Source organism: Syngnathus acus, unplaced genomic scaffold (genome assembly GCF_901709675.1).
Source record: "Syngnathus acus unplaced genomic scaffold, fSynAcu1.2, whole genome shotgun sequence".
Taxonomy (NCBI): Eukaryota; Metazoa; Chordata; class Actinopteri; order Syngnathiformes; family Syngnathidae; genus Syngnathus; species Syngnathus acus.
In genome coordinates, this window is record NW_023590220.1 from 269710 (window position 1) to 289353 (window position 19644).

General features: G+C 44.0%; 9 non-coding genes and 3 pseudogenes across 9 annotated transcripts; all 12 read left to right on the forward strand.

Moving 5' to 3' along the window:
• Positions 1-298: 298 nt before the first annotated feature.
• LOC119118758 lies at positions 299-407 on the forward strand (annotated as a pseudogene).
• Positions 408-863: 456 nt separating this feature from the next.
• Positions 864-982, forward strand: LOC119118737. The gene has a single exon (XR_005096911.1). It is a non-coding gene; the product is annotated as a 5S ribosomal RNA (ribosomal RNA).
• A 468-nt stretch (positions 983-1450) lies between these two features.
• On the forward strand, positions 1451-1569 carry LOC119118808. Its single transcript, XR_005096963.1, has one exon. It is a non-coding gene; the product is annotated as a 5S ribosomal RNA (ribosomal RNA).
• Positions 1570-2043: 474 nt separating this feature from the next.
• LOC119118734 lies at positions 2044-2162 on the forward strand. Its single transcript, XR_005096908.1, has one exon. It is a non-coding gene; the product is annotated as a 5S ribosomal RNA (ribosomal RNA).
• A 460-nt stretch (positions 2163-2622) lies between these two features.
• Positions 2623-2741, forward strand: LOC119118748. The gene has a single exon (XR_005096922.1). It is a non-coding gene; the product is annotated as a 5S ribosomal RNA (ribosomal RNA).
• A 468-nt stretch (positions 2742-3209) lies between these two features.
• LOC119118809 lies at positions 3210-3328 on the forward strand. Its single transcript, XR_005096964.1, has one exon. It is a non-coding gene; the product is annotated as a 5S ribosomal RNA (ribosomal RNA).
• A 465-nt stretch (positions 3329-3793) lies between these two features.
• LOC119118760 lies at positions 3794-3912 on the forward strand. Its single transcript, XR_005096930.1, has one exon. It is a non-coding gene; the product is annotated as a 5S ribosomal RNA (ribosomal RNA).
• Positions 3913-4381: 469 nt separating this feature from the next.
• Positions 4382-4500, forward strand: LOC119118733. The gene has a single exon (XR_005096907.1). It is a non-coding gene; the product is annotated as a 5S ribosomal RNA (ribosomal RNA).
• A 473-nt stretch (positions 4501-4973) lies between these two features.
• Positions 4974-5092, forward strand: LOC119118735. The gene has a single exon (XR_005096909.1). It is a non-coding gene; the product is annotated as a 5S ribosomal RNA (ribosomal RNA).
• A 469-nt stretch (positions 5093-5561) lies between these two features.
• On the forward strand, positions 5562-5670 carry LOC119118759 (annotated as a pseudogene).
• A 469-nt stretch (positions 5671-6139) lies between these two features.
• Positions 6140-6248, forward strand: LOC119118756 (annotated as a pseudogene).
• A 465-nt stretch (positions 6249-6713) lies between these two features.
• Positions 6714-6832, forward strand: LOC119118771. The gene has a single exon (XR_005096933.1). It is a non-coding gene; the product is annotated as a 5S ribosomal RNA (ribosomal RNA).
• Positions 6833-19644: the final 12812 nt, after the last annotated feature.

A 19644-nucleotide genomic window follows, 5' to 3' on the forward strand; every position in this document is an offset into this window, starting at 1 on the left:
GCTAGAGAGCAGACTATGTACAGTGAATAAAGAGGCTGGCTCCCTGTGAACTCAAAGCAGCAGTCTTTATCAGTAAAAAAAAAAAAAAAAAAAAACATTGCACTTCCATGTAGGGTTTTTCCACTTTTCATGACATTTACTTTGATACAGCAAAATGCAGGTCGCAATGGCAAATTTGTGCTACCACATAAAAAGCTATCAATAACTTTTCATGATAGCCATGTTTCCATGAAACGCCAAGTCTTGGTTTTCAGGGGCGATTGTTTCTATAAAATGCATGATTTTGTGATTACCCATGGCTTACGGCCATACTACCCTGAGAACGCCCGATCTCGGAAGCTAAGCAGGGTCGGGCCTGGTTAGTACTTGGATGGGAGACCGCCCGGGAATACCAGGTGCTGTAAGCTTTTTTTTTCTTTTTCCACTTCAATTGTTAAAGCAAATTTTGACAACACCCATTACGTATGGCATTCGGAAACTGCAAGCCGAGTTTAACTCCGACATTGAAACTATACCCGAGTTTCAAATCTATATTGTGTGGCGTCATCCATAGCATTGTAGTTCACGTCTTTTACCGCTAGAGAGCAGACTATGTACAGTGAATAAAGAGGCTGGCTCCCTGTGAACTCAAAGCAGCAGTCTTTATCCGTAAAAAAAACACATTGCACTTCCATGTAGGGTTTTTCCACTTTTCATGACATTTACTTTGATACAGCAAAATGCAGGTCGCAATGGCAAATTTGTGCTACCACATAAAAAGCTGTCAATAACTTTTCATGATAGCCATGTTTCCATGAAACGCCAAGTCTTGGTTTTCAGGGGCGATTGTATCTATAAAATGCATTATTTTGCACTCAACCATGGCTTACGGCCATACTACCCTGAGAACGCCCGATCTCGTCCGATCTCGGAAGCTAAGCAGGGTCGGGCCTGGTTAGTACTTGGATGGGAGACCGCCTGGGAATACCAGGTGCTGTAAGCTTTTTTTTTCTTTTTCCACTTCAATTGTTAAAGCAAATTTTGACAACACCCATTACGTATGGCATTCGGAAACTGCAAGCCGAGTTTTAACTCCGACATTGAAACTATACCCGAGTTTCAAATCTATATTGTGTGGCGTCATCCATAGCATTGTAGTTCACGTCTTTTACCGCTAGAGAGCAGACTATGTACAGTGAATAAAGAGGCTGGCTCCCTGTGAACTCAAAGCAGCAGTCTTTATCCGTAAAAAAACAAAAAAAAAAACACATTGCACTTCCATGTAGGGTTTTTCCACTTTTCATGACATTTACTTTGATACAGCAAAATGCAGGTCGCAATGGCAAATTTGTGCTACCACATAAAAAGCTGTCAATAACTTTTCATGATAGCCATGTTTCCATGAAACGCCAAGTCTTGGTTTTCAGGGGCGATTGTATCTATAAAATGCATTATTTTGCACTCAACCATGGCTTACGGCCATACTACCCAGAGAACGCCCGATCTCGTCCGATCTCGGAAGCTAAGCAGGGTCGGGCCTGGTTAGTACTTGGATGGGAGACCGCCTGGGAATACCAGGTGCTGTAAGCTTTTTTTTTTTTTTTTTTTCCACTTCAATTGTTAAAGCAAATTTTGACAACACCCATTACGTATGGCATTCGGAAACTGCAAGCCGAGTTTTAACTCCGACATTGAAACTATACCCGAGTTTCAAATCTATATTGTGTGGCGTCATCCATAGCATTGTAGTTCACGTCTTTTACCGCTAGAGAGCAGACTATGTACAGTGAATAAAGAGGCTGGCTCCCTGTGAACTCAAAGCAGCAGTCTTTATCCGTAAAAAAAAAAAAAAAAAAAAACACATTGCACTTCCATGTAGGGTTTTTCCACTTTTCATGACATTTACTTTGATACAGCAAAATGCAGGTCGCAATGGCAAATTTGTGCTACCACATAAAAAGCTGTCAATAACTTTTCATGATAGCCATGTTTCCATGAAACGCCAAGTCTTGGTTTTCAGGGGCGATTGTATCTATAAAATGCATTATTTTGCGCTCAACCATGGCTTACGGCCATACTACCCTGAGAACGCCCGATCTCGTCCGATCTCGGAAGCTAAGCAGGGTCGGGCCTGGTTAGTACTTGGATGGGAGACCGCCTGGGAATACCAGGTGCAGTAAGTTTTTTTTTTTTTTTTTTTCAACTTCAATTGTTAAAGCAAATTTTGACAACACCCATTACGTATGGCATTCGGAAACTGCAAGCCGAGTTTTAACTCCGACATTGAAACTATACCCGAGTTTCAAATCTATATTGTGTGGCGTCATCCATAGCATTGTAGTTCACGTCTTTTACCGCTAGAGAGCAGACTATGTACAGTGAATAAAGAGGCTGGCTCCCTGTGAACTCAAAGCAGCAGTCTTTATCCGTAAAAAAAACACATTGCACTTCCATGTAGGGTTTTTCCACTTTTCATGACATTTACTTTGATACAGCAAAATGCAGGTCGCAATGGCAAATTTGTGCTACCACATAAAAAGCTGTCAATAACTTTTCATGATAGCCATGTTTCCATGAAACGCCAAGTCTTGGTTTTCAGGGGCGATTGTATCTATAAAATGCATTATTTTGCACTCAACCATGGCTTACGGCCATACTACCCTGAGAACGCCCGATCTCGTCCGATCTCGGAAGCTAAGCAGGGTCGGGCCTGGTTAGTACTTGGATGGGAGACCGCCTGGGAATACCAGGTGCTGTAAGCTTTTTTTTTCTTTTTCCACTTCAATTGTTAAAGCAAATTTTGACAACACCCATTACGTATGGCATTCGGAAACTGCAAGCCGAGTTTTAACTCCGACATTGAAACTATACCCGAGTTTCAAATCTATATTGTGTGGCGTCATCCATAGCATTGTAGTTCACGTCTTTTACCGCTAGAGAGCAGACTATGTACAGTGAATAAAGAGGCTGGCTCCCTGTGAACTCAAAGCAGCAGTCTTTATCCGTAAAAAAACAAAAAAAAAAACACATTGCACTTCCATGTAGGGTTTTTCCACTTTTCATGACATTTACTTTGATACAGCAAAATGCAGGTCGCAATGGCAAATTTGTGCTACCACATAAAAAGCTGTCAATAACTTTTCATGATAGCCATGTTTCCATGAAACGCCAAGTCTTGGTTTTCAGGGGCGATTGTATCTATAAAATGCATTATTTTGCACTCAACCATGGCTTACGGCCATACTACCCAGAGAACGCCCGATCTCGTCCGATCTCGGAAGCTAAGCAGGGTCGGGCCTGGTTAGTACTTGGATGGGAGACCGCCTGGGAATACCAGGTGCTGTAAGCTTTTTTTTTCTTTTTCCACTTCAATTGTTAAAGCAAATTTTGACAACACCCATTACGTATGGCATTCGGAAACTGCAAGCCGAGTTTTAACTCCGACATTGAAACTATACCCGAGTTTCAAATCTATATTGTGTGGCGTCATCCATAGCATTGTAGTTCACGTCTTTTACCGCTAGAGAGCAGACTATGTACAGTGAATAAAGAGGCTGGCTCCCTGTGAACTCAAAGCAGCAGTCTTTATCCGTAAAAAAAAAAAAAAAACACATTGCACTTCCATGTAGGGTTTTTCCACTTTTCATGACATTTACTTTGATACAGCAAAATGCAGGTCGCAATGGCAAATTTGTGCTACCACATAAAAAGCTGTCAATAACTTTTCATGATAGCCATGTTTCCATGAAACGCCAAGTCTTGGTTTTCAGGGGCGATTATATCTATAAAATGCATTATTTTGCACTCAACCATGGCTTACGGCCATACTACCCTGAGAACGCCCGATCTCGTCCGATCTCGGAAGCTAAGCAGGGTCGGGCCTGGTTAGTACTTGGATGGGAGACCGCCTGGGAATACCAGGTGCTGTAAGCTTTTTTTTTCTTTTTCCACTTCAATTGTTAAAGCAAATTTTGACAACACCCATTACGTATGGCATTCGGAAACTGCAAGCCGAGTTTTAACTCCGACATTGAAACTATACCCGAGTTTCAAATCTATATTGTGTGGCGTCATCCATAGCATTGTAGTTCACGTCTTTTACCGCTAGAGAGCAGACTATGTACAGTGAATAAAGAGGCTGGCTCCCTGTGAACTCAAAGCAGCAGTCTTTATCCGTAAAAAAACAAAAAAAAAAAACACATTGCACTTCCATGTAGGGTTTTTCCACTTTTCATGACATTTACTTTGATACAGCAAAATGCAGGTCGCAATGGCAAATTTGTGCTACCACATAAAAAGCTATCAATAACTTTTCATGATAGCCATGTTTCCATGAAACGCCAAGTCTTGGTTTTCAGGGGCGATTGTATCTATAAAATGCATTATTTTGCACTCAACCATGGCTTACGGCCATACTACCCTGAGAACGCCCGATCTCGTCCGATCTCGGAAGCTAAGCAGGGTCGGGCCTGGTTAGTACTTGGATTGGAGACCGCCTGGGAATACCAGGTGCTGTAAGCTTTTTTTTTTTTTTTTTTCCACTTCAATTGTTAAAGCAAATTTTGACAACACCCATTACGTATGGCATTCGGAAACTGCAAGCCGAGTTTTAACTCCGACATTGAAACTATACCCGAGTTTCAAATCTATATTGTGTGGCGTCATCCATAGCATTGTAGTTCACGTCTTTTACCGCTAGAGAGCAGACTATGTACAGTGAATAAAGAGGCTGGCTCCCTGTGAACTCAAAGCAGCAGTCTTTATCCGTAAAAAAAAAAAAAAAAAAAAACACATTGCACTTCCATGTAGGGTTTTTCCACTTTTCATGACATTTACTTTGATACAGCAAAATGCAGGTCGCAATGGCAAATTTGTGCTACCACATAAAAAGCTGTCAATAACTTTTCATGATAGCCATGTTTCCATGAAACGCCAAGTCTTGGTTTTCAGGGGCGATTGTATCTATAAAATGCATTATTTTGCGCTCAACCATGGCTTACGGCCATACTACCCTGAGAACGCCCGATCTCGTCCGATCTCGGAAGCTAAGCAGGGTCGGGCCTGGTTAGTACTTGGATGGGAGACCGCCTGGGAATACCAGGTGCAGTAAGTTTTTTTTTTTTTTTTTTCAACTTCAATTGTTAAAGCAAATTTTGACAACACCCATTACGTATGGCATTCGGAAACTGCAAGCCGAGTTTTAACTCCGACATTGAAACTATACCCGAGTTTCAAATCTATATTGTGTGGCGTCATCCATAGCATTGTAGTTCACGTCTTTTACCGCTAGAGAGCAGACTATGTACAGTGAATAAAGAGGCTGGCTCCCTGTGAACTCAAAGCAGCAGTCTTTATCCGTAAAAAAAAAAAAAAAAAACACATTGCACTTCCATGTAGGGTTTTTCCACTTTTCATGACATTTACTTTGATACAGCAAAATGCAGGTCGCAATGGCAAATTTGTGCTACCACATAAAAAGCTATCAATAACTTTTCATGATAGCCATGTTTCCATGAAACGCCAAGTCTTGGTTTTCAGGGTCGATTGTTTCTATAAAATGCATGATTTTGTGATTACCCATGGCTTACGGCCATACTACCCTGAGAACGCCCGATCTCGGAAGCTAAACAGGGTCGGGCCTGGTTAGTACTTGGATGGGAGACCGCCTGGGAATACCAGGTGCTGTAAGCTTTTTTTTTTTCTTTTTCCACTTCAATTGTTAAAGCAAATTTTGACAACACCCATTACGTATGGCATTCGGAAACTGCAAGCCGAGTTTTAACTCCGACATTGAAACTATACCCGAGTTTCAAATCTATATTGTGTGGCGTCATCCATAGCATTGTAGTTCACGTCTTTTACCGCTAGAGAGCAGACTATGTACAGTGAATAAAGAGGCTGGCTCCCTGTGAACTCAAAGCAGCAGTCTTTATCCGTAAAAAAAAAAAAAAAAAACACATTGCACTTCCATGTAGGGTTTTTCCACTTTTCATGACATTTACTTTGATACAGCAAAATGCAGGTCGCAATGGCAAATTTGTGCTACCACATAAAAAGCTATCAATAACTTTTCATGATAGCCATGTTTCCATGAAACGCCAAGTCTTGGTTTTCAGGGGCGATTGTTTCTATAAAATGCATGATTTTGTGATTACCCATGGCTTACGGCCATACTACCCTGAGAACGCCCGATCTCGGAAGCTAAGCAGGGTCGGGCCTGGTTAGTACTTGGATGGGAGACCGCCTGGGAATACCAGGTGCTGTAAGCTTTTTTTTTCTTTTTCCACTTCAATTGTTAAAGCAAATTTTGACAACACCCATTACGTATGGCATTCGGAAACTGCAAGCCGAGTTTTAACTCCGACATTGAAACTATACCCGAGTTTCAAATCTATATTGTGTGGCGTCATCCATAGCATTGTAGTTCACGTCTTTTACCGCTAGAGAGCAGACTATGTACAGTGAATAAAGAGGCTGGCTCCCTGTGAACTCAAAGCAGCAGTCTTTATCCGTAAAAAAAAAAAAAAAACACATTGCACTTCCATGTAGGGTTTTTCCACTTTTCATGACATTTACTTTGATACAGCAAAATGCAGGTCGCAATGGCAAATTTGTGCTACCACATAAAAAGCTGTCAATAACTTTTCATGATAGCCATGTTTCCATGAAACGCCAAGTCTTGGTTTTCAGGGGCGATTGTATCTATAAAATGCATTATTTTGCACTCAACCATGGCTTACGGCCATACTACCCTGAGAACGCCCGATCTCGTCCGATCTCGGAAGCTAAGCAGGGTCGGGCCTGGTTAGTACTTGGATGGGAGACCGCCTGGGAATACCAGGTGCTGTAAGCTTTTTTTTTCTTTTTCCACTTCAATTGTTAAAGCAAATTTTGACAACACCCATTACGTATGGCATTCGGAAACTGCAAGCCGAGTTTTAACTCCGACATTGAAACTATACCCGAGTTTCAAATCTATATTGTGTGGCGTCATCCATAGCATTGTAGTTCACGTCTTTTACCGCTAGAGAGCAGACTATGTACAGTGAATAAAGAGGCTGGCTCCCTGTGAACTCAAAGCAGCAGTCTTTATCCGTAAAAAAAAAAAAAAAAAAAACACATTGCACTTCCATGTAGGGTTTTTCCACTTTTCATGACATTTACTTTGATACAGCAAAATGCAGGTCGCAATGGCAAATTTGTGCTACCACATAAAAATACCTGCGTGAAGCTGGCCCCCCACCCCACGCAAAATTTAAGTAAAATAGTCTGTTTCGTTTGTGCTTCGTTTGTGCTGGTTTGTGCAGCAAAAATTTTCGTTTGTGCTGCTATGGTTTTTTAGTTATGAACGATTCTTTTATAGGTCATCCAGAGTTCACCCAGCCCCCCATCTGCTCAAAATGAACCCAAAATGGTACCGTTCGTTTGTGCTTCGTTAGTGCTGGTTTGTGCAGCAAAAATTTTCGTTTGTGCTGCTTCCGTTTCGGAGATATTACACATTTATTTTATAGCGATGACGTCACCTAGCCCCCCACTTCGCTCCAAATGGACCCAAAATGGTACCGTTCGTTTGTGCTTCGTTTGTGCAGGTTTGTGCAGCAAAAATTTTCGTTTGTGCTGCTTCCGTTTCGGAGATATTACACATTTATTTTATAGCGATGACGTCACCCAGCCCCCCACCTCGCTCCAAATGGACCCAAAATGGTACCGTTCGTTTGTGCTTCGTTTGTGCAGGTTTGTGCAGCAAAAATTTTCGTTTGTGCTGCTATGGTTTTTTAGTTATGAACGATTCTTTTATAGGTCATCCAGAGTACACCCAGCCCCCCATCTGCTCGAAATGGACCCAAAACGGTACCGTTCGTTTGTGCTTCGTTAGTGCTGGTTTGTGCAGCAAAAATTTTCGTTTGTGCTGCTTCCGTTTCGGAGATATTACACATTTATTTTATAGCGATGACGTCACCTAGCCCCCCACTTCGCTCCAAATGGACCCAAAATGGTACCGTTCGTTTGTGCTTCGTTTGTGCAGGTTTGTGCAGCAAAAAAATTCGTTTGTGCTGCTTCCGTTTCGTAGATATTACACATTTATTTTATAGCGATGACGTCAGGTAGCCCCGCCCCCCTGTTTACTTCCAAATTGACCCAAAATAGTGCCGGTCGTTTGTGTTTCGTTTGTGCTGGTTTGTGCTGCAAAAAGTTTCGTTTGTGATGCTACGGTTTTGCAGATATTACACATTTAATTCATAGCAAAGACGTCACCCAGCCCACGTCACTGTATTTTGTCGCGAATTTCAAGCTCCTGGACTGGAATGCTCCTGATGCAGGACGAATACAAGGTAAACATGTTCTTAGCCTTTTTTTTCTTTTCTTTTTATCTTACAGAAAACTTTCACTGCGGGGAATGGCTTTTAGTACGAGGATATTTCTGTAATTATGTTTGTATCGTGCTCATTGATTAATTTCCTTGTTTTCAATAAGCCTATGTGATCATTTTTTTCAATTACATCTGACATGCAAAAGGTTCACCGCAATCTAAATACCTGATGAGTCTATGTCTGCTCCAAAACATTAATTAATGCAACAATTAATACATGTATGTGAAGTTGATGACAGCCAGAAAAAGAAACTTGAAAACGTGAAAAAATAACTTTCTTTGTCAAAGGGAACATTATCAACATTTTTTTCCAACAATTCAAACAATGCATCACTGCACTGTGTAGAACAGCATGTGGGAAGATCTTAGTATTTACTGATGCTGCTTTCACTCCACTTCCCAGGTCATTATAGATCTCCCAGGCATATGCAGTCCTCCTGCAGTATGCCACATAATGCCCGAGAGAATCCTGGGTCAGTCCTGGTTCAAAGCCAATGACTGCTCTCAAAGTAAAGGTCTTCTCTTTTAGCTCCAGACTGGAGGGAAATTCAAGCAAGGCAACTTCCTTGCAACTGCTGCCAAGGTCAGTGTCAATCCACACAAACTCTCCCAGATTGTAGCTGTGAGTAACATTACCTGAACACAGAGCCTTGCCTGTATTGTTGTCCTGTGTTTTGAATGAAGACGGACAATGGGAAGGATTTTCAATTGGCCTGAGGCAGAGAGAGTCAGGAAGGCTGAGTCCCTCTTCAGCAGCAGTCTGAAGAGAAGCCATGCCACAGGTCTGCAGGACAGCAACGTTTGGACAAACAAGTGAAACTTGCCTTGTTACTTGTTGGCTTAAACTGCAGTACTGTGAGGAGCATTGTTTTATCAAATAAACACTTGGGATATTCCTCATTGCGCTCTCAATTACAGTGGAGATGTGGCATTGTGCATCAATTTGGAGAGCACCAGAGGTCAGGAGGACAGGTTTGAATATTTCCCCCAGCAGTTCTGCCCTCTGTGAGTATACCTGTGGGTTCACAATCTGTGTTGTGATGGTTTTCACCAGGTGGAGGAATTGGTTCCCATGTTCATAGTTCAGAACAGTCTTTTCAAATGAAAAACTTTCACAGAAAGAACAGCATAAGCATTGCAAGACAGAATCAAATGCACAAGTATTGAGCACAAACACTTTTGATGTGCGAAGTTTAACAGGCTGTTGATGGTTCCCGTTTTTCAACAATGGTACCTTGACTTTTTTCCAGCCCACTTGTGTGCCAATATGCAGCCATTCAGGACAAGGAGAGAGATATGAAGTTATCTTTCTTTTTTTCGGTGGGACCGCTAAACCTCTCCAGTTTTCAACTGCACTGTCAGTAGATGCATCTGGCTCCGCTCCAGGATGAGATTTTTCTCCCCTTTTGTTTACTACTTCAGTTTGAGAAGTACTGCAGACATTGTCAGGCTCTCTGACGGTCGTGGCATCACACACATCACTTTTTTGTTTTGCAGAGCAAATCCGCATGTTTCCCTCAATGAAGGAAAGATGACGAGCAACAAACCGGTCCACACGAATGGGTAGGCTTTCATGCTTGAAAAGGCCTTTTTTTATGTTTTTGAACTCTGCTTCAACAGCTGCGGAACTTGCAGTGATGCTGGCGCTTTTGAAGAGAGGGACCATTATTGCTGTCCAGAGTGGCAAGTAACTTCCAAGTCTTGTTATTTGGGGAATAATCTCAGGGAGGAAGTGGATGTTGTCTCTATCCCCATCAGCCATGGCAAGTGACCTGCTCTCCTCACATATTTCTGTCACCCACTCTCGGACATTAGTCTGGATGTGCTGATTTAATGAATCACCTGGTTCTTGTCCCTCAACTTCCTCATCTGAAATGGGGACAAATTCCTCTGCGATTTGCGCTCTCAAGTATTTCTTGCACTTTTCTGATGGGATAGGGGCTCCAGAATTGTCATTACCCTCTGTCTCACTCAGTGCCACAATGGTGATAGCACGAAGAAGTTATTTTGCATGTTGCAAACATTGTGACTTAAGAAGCTGTGCTATTGACCTAACAAAGAAATCCTTAACACGAGGTCTTTTGTTTTTCAGGCAGTCCCATCGGCAGATCATCTTAATGCAGTGTGCTACATCTACCCTGACAAAACATGGGGGTAGATGTCCAGGTTGATTCCCACGTGAAATGTTAAAGCACTCATTGATGTAGCTCTTCAGATCAGGATGAGGGGTAAAAGCTTTGACTAGAGCTCCAAGAATCGCCAGAGAAAAGTCACTCACTGCTTCTTTAGGAACAGATGCACCTGCATGGATCCATTCCTTCAGCCACTGTGTGATAGGGTTAGGGTTAGGGTTAGGGTTAGGGTTAGGGTTAGGGTTATGGTATGGAGTTCCTCCCCCGAAGGAGAGGAGCAAAGGCACGGTCCTACCATCCTGGCCCGCACCCCACAACCAGCTCCAGAGCATCCTGCCCGCTGCGGCTGCGCCAGCCATGCTGGCCAGGACCAATTGGGGTTTAATAAAGATCTCATTTGACCTTGAACACGTGCTTGTGCTTATTGTGGGTTTGTGTTTGATTGTACTTTCTCTATCCGGTCGCCTTTGTTATATAAATAATAATTGAGTCTCGATTTGGCAGGTAAGATTGACAGCTGCGTTTGCGTTCAACCAACTTTTCGTACCTCGCACTCATTTATTCGACTCCCCTATTTGGGTGGAGCGAGAGCATCTTGCTCTGTGCGGCATCCATGCGCTCTCCTATCTGGGTAGAGCGTGGGTCCATAATTTGCTTCCAATTGGTTTCTAACTGGCGTCATTTTGCGCTACTTTGTACATCTGTGTGACCATCGACAACGTTTCGGCATCTCTTGTGCCTTCCTCAGGTCTGGCACACAGGTAATGTTCCTAAATTTAGGTTAGTTTATTTGCATGGGGAGCTGCTTCCTCCTCCATGGCCGCATCGAGACTGAGAGCTTCCTGCTCCAAATGGCCTTTTTATAGCGATCTGCGCTTGATTATTGAAAATGTTTTTCCTTTACTTATTTTAGTGTGGTAAATTTTTGTTTTATTTGCAGGCACCGATTGGGCGTGGATTTGCGAACACCGGTATAGGTAAGTATTTTTTGTTTGTTTCAGGTAAGTATTATGGTATGTATTTCCTTTTTACACCTTTTGGTTCAAATTTTTGACTTGTATAATGTGACTTCCCAATCAATTTTTTGACTTGTTTATGTCCAAATTTTATCTTGCAGGTTGACGTTTTTGTCTTATTGTGAAACGGGGACAGGTTAGGGTTAGGGTTAGGGTTAGGGTTAGGGTTAGGATTAGGGTTAGGGTTAGGGTTAGGGTTGGGGGTTAGGTTAGGATTGGGGCTAGGTTAGGATTAGGGCTGGGATATGACCAATTGAGGGGACAGCACACAAACGGAACAGGAGCCCAACGGAAACCGGAAACGTGGGGGCGGCAAAGGAGGTGGCACAGGCGAGTTAGGGTGATGGTATGGAGTTCCTCCCCCGAAGGAGAGGAGCAAAGGCACGGTCCTACCATCCTGGCCCGCACCCCACAACCAGCTCCAGAGCATCCTGCCCGCTGCGGCTGCGCCAGCCATGCTGGCCAGGACCAATTGGGGTTTAATAAAGATCTCATTTGACCTTGAACACGTGCTTGTGCTTATTGTGGGTTTGTGTTTGATTGTACTTTCTCTATCCGGTCGCCTTTGTTATATAAATAATAATTGAGTCTCGATTTGGCAGGTAAGATTGACAGCTGCGTTTGCGTTCAACCAACTTTTCGTACCTCGCACTCATTTATTCGACTCCCCTATTTGGGTGGAGCGAGAGCATCTTGCTCTGTGCGGCATCCATGCGCTCTCCTATCTGGGTAGAGCGTGGGTCCATAATTTGCTTCCAATTGGTTTCTAACTGGCGTCATTTTGCGCTACTTTGTACATCTGTGTGACCATCGACAACGTTTCGGCATCTCTTGTGCCTTCCTCAGGTCTGGCACACAGGTAATGTTCCTAAATTTAGGTTAGTTTATTTGCATGGGGAGCTGCTTCCTCCTCCATGGCCGCATCGAGACTGAGAGCTTCCTGCTCCAAATGGCCTTTTTATAGCGATCTGCGCTTGATTATTGAAAATGTTTTTCCTTTACTTATTTTAGTGTGGTAAATTTTTGTTTTATTTGCAGGCACCGATTGGGCGTGGATTTGCGAACACCGGTATAGGTAAGTATTTTTTGTTTGTTTCAGGTAAGTATTATGGTATGTATTTCCTTTTACACCTTTTTGGTTCAAATTTTTGACTTGTATAATGTGACTTCCCAATCAATTTTTTGACTTGTTTATGTCCAAATTTTATCTTGCAGGTTGACGTTTTTGTCTTATTGTGAAACGGGGACAGGTTAGGGTTAGGGTTAGGGTTAGGGTTAGGGTTAGGGTTAGGATTAGGGTTAGGGTTAGGGTTAGGGTTGGGGGTTAGGTTAGGATTGGGGCTAGGTTAGGATTAGGGCTGGGATATGACCAATTGAGGGGACAGCACACAAACGGAACAGGAGCCCAACGGAAACCGGAAACGTGGGGGCGGCAAAGGAGGTGGCACAGGCGAGTTAGGGTGATGGTATGGAGTTCCTCCCCCGAAGGAGAGGAGCAAAGGCACGGTCCTACCATCCTGGCCCGCACCCCACAACCAGCTCCAGAGCATCCTGCCCGCTGCGGCTGCGCCAGCCATGCTGGCCAGGACCAATTGGGGTTTAATAAAGATCTCATTTGACCTTGAACACGTGCTTGTGCTTATTGTGGGTTTGTGTTTGATTGTACTTTCTCTATCCGGTCGCCTTTGTTATATAAATAATAATTGAGTCTCGATTTGGCAGGTAAGATTGACAGCTGCGTTTGCGTTCAACCAACTTTTCGTACCTCGCACTCATTTATTCGACTCCCCTATTTGGGTGGAGCGAGAGCATCTTGCTCTGTGCGGCATCCATGCGCTCTCCTATCTGGGTAGAGCGTGGGTCCATAATTTGCTTCCAATTGGTTTCTAACTGGCGTCATTTTGCGCTACTTTGTACATCTGTGTGACCATCGACAACGTTTCGGCATCTCTTGTGCCTTCCTCAGGTCTGGCACACAGGTAATGTTCCTAAATTTAGGTTAGTTTATTTGCATGGGGAGCTGCTTCCTCCTCCATGGCCGCATCGAGACTGAGAGCTTCCTGCTCCAAATGGCCTTTTTATAGCGATCTGCGCTTGATTATTGAAAATGTTTTTCCTTTACTTATTTTAGTGTGGTAAATTTTTGTTTTATTTGCAGGCACCGATTGGGCGTGGATTTGCGAACACCGGTATAGGTAAGTATTTTTGTTTGTTTCAGGTAAGTATTATGGTATGTATTTCCTTTTTACACCTTTTTGGTTCAAATTTTTGACTTGTATAATGTGACTTCCCAATCAATTTTTTGACTTGTTTATGTCCAAATTTTATCTTGCAGGTTGACGTTTTTGTCTTATTGTGAAACGGGGACAGGTTAGGGTTAGGGTTAGGGTTAGGGTTAGGGTTAGGATTAGGGTTAGGGTTAGGGTTGGGGGTTAGGTTAGGATTGGGGCTAGGTTAGGATTAGGGCTGGGATATGACCAATTGAGGGGACAGCACACAAACGGAACAGGAGCCCAACGGAAACCGGAAACGTGGGGGCGGCAAAGGAGGTGGCACAGGCGAGTTAGGGTGATGGTATGGAGTTCCTCCCCCGAAGGAGAGGAGCAAAGGCACGGTCCTACCATCCTGGCCCGCACCCCACAACCAGCTCCAGAGCATCCTGCCCGCTGCGGCTGCGCCAGCCATGCTGGCCAGGACCAATTGGGGTTTAATAAAGATCTCATTTGACCTTGAACACGTGCTTGTGCTTATTGTGGGTTTGTGTTTGATTGTACTTTCTCTATCCGGTCGCCTTTGTTATATAAATAATAATTGAGTCTCGATTTGGCAGGTAAGATTGACAGCTGCGTTTGCGTTCAACCAACTTTTCGTACCTCGCACTCATTTATTCGACTCCCCTATTTGGGTGGAGCGAGAGCATCTTGCTCTGTGCGGCATCCATGCGCTCTCCTATCTGGGTAGAGCGTGGGTCCATAATTTGCTTCCAATTGGTTTCTAACTGGCGTCATTTTGCGCTACTTTGTACATCTGTGTGACCATCGACAACGTTTCGGCATCTCTTGTGCCTTCCTCAGGTCTGGCACACAGGTAATGTTCCTAAATTTAGGTTAGTTTATTTGCATGGGGAGCTGCTTCCTCCTCCATGGCCGCATCGAGACTGAGAGCTTCCTGCTCCAAATGGCCTTTTTATAGCGATCTGCGCTTGATTATTGAAAATGTTTTTCCTTTACTTATTTTAGTGTGGTAAATTTTTGTTTTATTTGCAGGCACCGATTGGGCGTGGATTTGCGAACACCGGTATAGGTAAGTATTTTTTGTTTGTTTCAGGTAAGTATTATGGTATGTATTTCCTTTTTACACCTTTTTGGTTCAAATTTTTGACTTGTATAATGTGACTTCCCAATCAATTTTTTGACTTGTTTATGTCCAAATTTTATCTTGCAGGTTGACGTTTTTGTCTTATTGTGAAACGGGGACAGGTTAGGGTTAGGGTTAGGGTTAGGGTTAGGGTTAGGATTAGGGTTAGGGTTAGGGTTAGGGTTAGGGTTGGGGGTTAGGTTAGGATTGGGGCTAGGTTAGGATTAGGGCTGGGATATGACCAATTGAGGGGACAGCACACAAACGGAACAGGAGCCCAACGGAAACCGGAAACGTGGGGGCGGCAAAGGAGGTGGCACAGGCGAGTTAGGGTGATGGTATGGAGTTCCTCCCCCGAAGGAGAGGAGCAAAGGCACGGTCCTACCATCCTGGCCCGCACCCCACAACCAGCTCCAGAGCATCCTGCCCGCTGCGGCTGCGCCAGCCATGCTGGCCAGGACCAATTGGGGTTTAATAAAGATCTCATTTGACCTTGAACACGTGCTTGTGCTTATTGTGGGTTTGTGTTTGATTGTACTTTCTCTATCCGGTCGCCTTTGTTATATAAATAATAATTGAGTCTCGATTTGGCAGGTAAGATTGACAGCTGCGTTTGCGTTCAACCAACTTTTCGTACCTCGCACTCATTTATTCGACTCCCCTATTTGGGTGGAGCGAGAGCATCTTGCTCTGTGCGGCATCCATGCGCTCTCCTATCTGGGTAGAGCGTGGGTCCATAATTTGCTTCCAATTGGTTTCTAACTGGCGTCATTTTGCGCTACTTTGTACATCTGTGTGACCATCGACAACGTTTCGGCATCTCTTGTGCCTTCCTCAGGTCTGGCACACAGGTAATGTTCCTAAATTTAGGTTAGTTTATTTGCATGGGGAGCTGCTTCCTCCTCCATGGCCGCATCGAGACTGAGAGCTTCCTGCTCCAAATGGCCTTTTTATAGCGATCTGCGCTTGATTATTGAAAATGTTTTTCCTTTACTTATTTTAGTGTGGTAAATTTTTGTTTTATTTGCAGGCACCGATTGGGCGTGGATTTGCGAACACCGGTATAGGTAAGTATTTTTTGTTTGTTTCAGGTAAGTATTATGGTATGTATTTCCTTTTTACACCTTTTTGGTTCAAATTTTTGACTTGTATAATGTGACTTCCCAATCAATTTTTTGACTTGTTTATGTCCAAATTTTATCTTGCAGGTTGACGTTTTTGTCTTATTGTGAAACGGGGACAGGTTAGGGTTAGGGTTAGGGTTAGGGTTAGGGTTAGGATTAGGGTTAGGGTTAGGGTTAGGGTTAGGGTTGGGGGTTAGGTTAGGGTTAGGGTTAGGGTTAGGGTTAGGGGTTAGGGTTAGGGTTAGGGTTAGGGTTAGGGTTAGGGTTAGGGTGATATATGGAGTTCCTCCCCCGAAGGAGAGGAGCAAAGGCACGGTCCTACCATCCTGGCCCGCACCCCACAACCAGCTCCAGAGCATCCTGCCCGCTGCGGCCGCGCCAGCCATGCTGGCCAGGACCAATTAGGGCCTAATAAAGATCATTTTGACCTTGGGCACGTGTTTGTGCTCACTGTTTGTATGTTTTTGATTGTACATTACCTATCCGGTCGCCTTTGTTATATATTTAATAATGAGTCTCGATTTGGCAAGTAGGATTGACAGCTGCGTTTGCGTTCAACCCTATATACGTACCTCGCACAATCATTCGACTCCCCTATTTGGGTGGAGCGAGAGCATCTTGCTCTGTGCGGCATCCATGCGCTCTCCTATCTGGGTAGAGCGTGGGTAATTTATTATTTGCTTCCAATTGGTTTCTACTGGCGTCATTTTGCGCTACTTTGTACATCTGTGTGACCATCGACAACGTTTCGGCATCTTTTGTGCCTTCCTCAGGTCTGGCACACAGGAATTGTCCCTAAATTTGGTTTAGTTTAATTGCATGGGGAGCTGTTTCCTCCTCCATGGCCGCATCGAGACTGAGAGCTTCCTGCTCCGAACGGGCCTTTTATAGCGAACTGCGCTTATTTTATGAAAGTGATTTTCCTTTTCTTGATTTGGCTTGGTAAATTTTTGTTTTATTTGCAGGCACCAATTGGGCGTGGAATTGCGATCTCCGGCATAGGTAAGTATGATTTGGGTGAGTATTATGTTTTTAATTACGGTAAGTATTTACTTTTAACTCCTTTTTGGTTTTGAATGCTTGTTTGCAAATGTTTACGTTCAAATTTGTGATTACGTTCAAATTTTTGACTTGTATATTTTTTTATTTCGTGTTCAAATTTTTGACTTATTTCCAAATTTGTCTTGCAGGTTGACGTTCTTGTCTTATTGGGAAATGGGGTCAGGTTAGGGTTAGGGTTAGGGTTAGGGTTAGGATTAGGGTTAGGGTTAGGGTTAGGGTTAGGGTTGGGGGTCAGGTTAGGATTAGGGCTAGGTTAGGATCAGGGCTGGGATAGGACCAGTTAAGGGGACAGCACACAAACGGAACAGGAGCCCAACGGAAACCGGAAACGTGGGGGCGGCAAAGGAGGTGGCACAGGCGAGTTAGGATGATATATGGAGTTCCTCCCCCGAAGGAGAGGAGCAAAGGCACGGTCCTACCATCCTGGCCCGCACCCCACAACCAGCTCCAGAGCATCCTGCCCGCTGCGGCCGCGCCAGCCATGCTGGCCAGGACCAACTGGGGCTCAATAAAGATCTTTTTGATCAAGAACACGTGCTTGTGCTTATTGTATGTTTGTTGTCCCATTGCACTTTACTTATCCGGTCGCCTTTGTTATATAATTAATAAATGAGTCTCGATTTGGCATGAATGATTGACAGCTGCGTTTTGCGTTCAACCCTATAGTCGTACCTAGCACAATCATTCGACCTCACCCTATTGGGTGGACGCGAGAGCATCTTGCTCTGTGCGGCATCCATTCGCTCGTCCTATATGGGTAGAGCGGGGTAAATTAACATTTGCTTCCAATTAGTCTCTAATGGCGTCTTTTTGCGCTCCATTCTGTTCATCTGTGTGACCATCGACAACGTTTCGGCATCTTTTGTGCCTTCCCTCAGGTCTGGCACACAGGAATTGTCCCTAAATTTGGTTTTAGTGTTAATAGCATGGGGAGCTGTTCCTCTCCCATGGCCGCATCGAGACTGAGAGCTTCCTGCTCCGAACGGGCCTTTTATAGCGAACTGCGCATATTTATGAAAGTGATTTTCCTTTTCTTAATTTGGATGGTAAGTTTTTTGTTTTATTTGCAGGCCCCAATTGGGCGTGGACTTGCGATCTCCGGCCATAGGTAAGTACTTTTGTTGTTTTGGTGAGTATTTTGTTTGTTTCGGGTGAGTATCATTGGTAAGTATGACTCTTAACACCTTTTGGTTCAAATTTTTGACTTGTATATTGTTATTTTCCGTTCAAATTTTTGACTTGTTTATTTTCCAATTTTTGACTTGCAGGTTGACGGTTTTGTCTTATTGGGAAATGGTGGTCAGGTTAGGGTTAGGGTTAGGGTTAGGGTCGGGTTTAGGATTAGGTTTAGGGTTAGGGTTAGGGTTAGGGTTGGGGGTTAGGTTAGGATTGGGGCTAGTATAGGATTAGGGCTGGGACAGGACCAGTGTAGGGGACAGCACACAAGCGTAGCAGGAGCCCAACGGAAACCGGAACACGTGGGGGCGGCAAAAGGAGGTGGCACAGGCGAGTAGGGTGATGGTATGGAGTTCCTCCCCCGAAGGAGAGGAGCAAAGGCACGGTCCTACCATCCTGGCCCGCACCCCACAACCAGCTCCAGAGCATCCTGCCCGCTGCGGCTGCGCCAGCCATGCTGGCCAGGACCAACTGGGGCTCAATAAAGATCTTTTTGATCAAGAACACGTGCTTGTGCTTATTGTATGTTTGTTGTCCCATTGCACTTTACTTATCCGGTCGCCTTTGTTATATAATTAATAAATGAGTCTCGATTTGGCATGAATGATTGACAGCTGCGTTTGCGTTCAACCCTATAGTCGTACCTCGCACAATCATTCGACTCCCCTTATTTGGGTGGAGCGAGAGCATCTTGCTCTGTGCGGCATCCATGCGCTCTCCTATCTGGGTTAGAGCGTGGGTTAAATTAACATTTGCTTCCAATTAGTCTCTACTGGCGTCTTTTTTGCGCTCCATTCGTTCATCTGTGTGACATCGACAACGTTTCGGCATCTTTTGTGCCTTCCTCAGGTCTGGCACACAGGAATTGTCCCTAAATTTGGTTTAGTTTAATAGCATGGGGAGCTGCTTCCTCTCCATGGCCGCATCGAGACTGAGAGCTTCCTGCTCCGAACGGGCCTTTTATAGCGAACTGCGGCATATTTTATGAAAGTGATTTTCCTTTTCTTAATTTGGCTGGGTAAGTTTTGTTTTATTTGCAGGCACCAATTGGGCGGGACTTGCGATCTCCGGCATAGGTAAGTAACTTTTGTTTGTTTTGGGTGAGTATTTTTGGTTGTGTTCGGTGGTATCATGGTAAGTATTGACTTTAACACCTTTTTGTTTCAAATTTTTGACTTGTACATTGTAACTTTCTGTTCAAATTTTTGACTTGTTTATTTTCCAATGTTTGACTTGCAGGTTGACGTTTTTGTCATATTGGGAAATGGGGTCAGGTGTAGGGTTAGGGTTGGATAGGTTGTAGGTTAGGGTTACGGGTTAGGGTTGGGGGTTGGTTAGGATTGGGGCTAGGATAGGATTAGGGCTGGGACAGGACCAGTGTAGGGGACAGCACAACAGACGTAGCAGGAGCCCAACGGAAACCGGAA